This window comes from Oratosquilla oratoria, chromosome 35 (assembly GCF_046742065.1).
Source record: "Oratosquilla oratoria isolate Oo_2021 chromosome 35, ASM4674206v1, whole genome shotgun sequence".
Taxonomy (NCBI): Eukaryota; Metazoa; Arthropoda; class Malacostraca; order Stomatopoda; family Squillidae; genus Oratosquilla; species Oratosquilla oratoria.
This window is the reverse complement of record NC_134811.1, coordinates 47,352,897-47,355,396: the sequence shown is the minus strand read 5'-3', so window position 1 is coordinate 47,355,396 and position 2,500 is coordinate 47,352,897. Positions and strand designations below refer to the sequence as shown.

The following is a 2,500-nucleotide window of genomic DNA, read 5'->3' as shown; positions in this document are numbered from 1 at the left end:
ACACACACACACACACACACACACACACACACACACACACACGCCCGCCCGCCCGCCCCCTCCCTGTCCGCCCGCGCACGCCCACATTCATTTCCCCTACTAAATGGAGCGTTAGGAATTTGTCAGTGGTGGGTGGTCTCTTTGTATTTCCTCTCCCTCTTCCTAACTTCACTTACGTCCTCTGAAGGAGCACTTCGGCATTGGGGTTTTGCCCTACTCCTCCTCCTCCTCCGCCTCAGACGCTGTGAGACCTCGCAAGGACTGACCGACACGCGGGCTCTCTTTTCTCTTCTTCCACAAGAAGACACAAACTCTCTCTGTTGCCTAGCAACTACTCACACTGCACTTCGTTTTGTTTGACCTGGTGGAAATGATGATGTTGCTGAAGAGGTTTCTGTTTTTTTTGTTTCTTAACTAAAATTTAACTAAATATATTTTTCTAATAAGGCTCCACCAGGTCGAAGAAAACGAGATGGAGGTCGGTGGTGTTTGGGCTAGTAGCATGTCGCAATGGGGCACGTTGGGAGTCTGGGCTCGGGTCACGGCCAGAAAATGTCGTGGAGCACACAGTGTTAATAACATAAAAAAGTAGTTTACCACTCAGTCAGTCAGTCAGAGTGTCTCTCAGGCCCTCTGACTTTCTGGGAGTGAAGTCCATCGCGGCCCGCCAGCCGCGCAACTTTGAAAGCTGTACCTTCTTGTAGAATTTTGTGTGTGTGTATATATGACGGCATAGTCTTTATTTTGCGTAGATTGCTATGTGCTCTGCGTCACTTCAAGGTGATCCTACTATACATGTTTGCTACCTTATTATCCATCTGCAAAGCCCTCAGTGCATTCTGCACGCTCCCTAGGATGTCAGTCGGTTGCTCACTGACCTCAGAAGGTTTTGGCAAGACGGAAGGATGTCTGAAGAAGAAGAACAAGAAGAAGATGAAGGAAGAGAAGAAGGAAAAGGGGTGTTCATGAACCAAGTCAAGCGTTCAACCGACAGACGTTGTTCAGGGGACGCTGCAGGTGTCGTGGGAGGCGCTCCTCCTCCTCCTCCTTTTCCTCCTCCTCCTCCTTTTCCTCCTCCTTATTCCTCCTTCCTCCTCTTCCTCATTCTATTTCTCCTACTCCTACTCCTCCTCCTGCTCCTCCTATCCTCCTCCTCCTATCCTCCTCCTCCTCCTATCCTCCTCCTCCTCCTCCACCTTTTCCTCCATTCTTCCTCCCTCCTCCTCTCCCTCCCCATCCTCCTCATTCTTTTTCTTCTCCTCCTCCCCCTCCTACTCCTCCTCTTACTCCTCCTCCAATCCTTTTCCTTTACTTCTTCTTCCTCCTCCTCCTCCTTCCTCCTCCTTCCTCCTCCTCCTCCTCCTTCCTCCTCCTTCCTCCTCCTCTCCCTCCTCGTCCTCCTCATTCTATTTCTCCTCCTCCTACTCCTGCTACTGTTCCTCCTCCTTCCTTTTCTTCTCATCATCTTTATCTTCCCAATCTTCCTTCTTCTCCTCCTCCTCCTACTGCTCGTCCTACTTCTCTTCCTTCTCTTCCTACTCCTCGTCGCCCTTCTCCTTCCACCACATCCTCCACCAGCCGATCAGCATTCAAACCCCCCCCCCCCATCACCTACCGTGTTGCCTTTATGGGGTTCTACGGGCGTTTTTTTTTTTTACCTACAAAGGATTAATTTTCGCGTATTAATGCAGATGTAGATGGTAATGAGGTCTGCTGAGTATTTTCCTTGATTTAATGTATTACTACTGAGCTGCCACATGTTTCCGCCATTTGTCTTTTATTTTTCGGCCTAATTCGTTTGGTATTGAGCATGATTTTTTTTTTTCATTTCGGGTGTTGATAACTTTATATGGCCTTTGGTTTATAACAAGTCTTTCTGTATTTATGTTGTTGTTTTATTTTTTGTTTTGTTTTTTGTTGTTTTGATATTTTGATTAACTCCTCTATGTGGAACCCTTTATGCAGTGTCTAATTTTGGCATGACATTTTTTTTTTAAATCTGTGGACATTTTGAAATCCCTTGAATTGACCCTTTTGTCACATTTATTATTTTAGTATACATATATTTTTTGGTTTGCATCATGACATTTGTATTGTGCCGTTTCTTGATTTTTTTTAGTTTATTTTATTTTTCCTTTTTCTCTGAACACCTGACCCTGTCGGAGCACAAGCACAGGCACACGTAACAAAAAACCTTTTTATCTGAACACAGCTTTTTTGAACCCTCTCTACCCTTGTTGGACACCCACACCTCTTGCCCGCAAGTCTTGACTCGGTAAACAAAGGAGCTGCTTCAGTGTGCACTTAATGAATTAAGTATTTTTGTTTCTACATCTTCTGTAAATTGCACACAACGTATGTTTTTGTGAAGTTGTATCAGATAGTATTATTATTTTTATATATATATATATTTTGAAATGGACGTATTTGATCGTCAGAGTAAATTTGGTGTCATAAGTTTGTTCTAGATATGCAATACACTTTTTTTGCTAAGAGTCAT

At 44.6% G+C, this 2,500-nt stretch overlaps 1 protein-coding gene across 1 annotated transcript in view; it reads left to right on the top strand.

Moving 5' to 3' along the window:
- LOC143018654 (uncharacterized) overlaps positions 1-2,500 on the top strand; it is a gene marked incomplete in the record, with an annotated part of 838,726 nt that overhangs the window by 831,081 nt on the left and 5,145 nt on the right.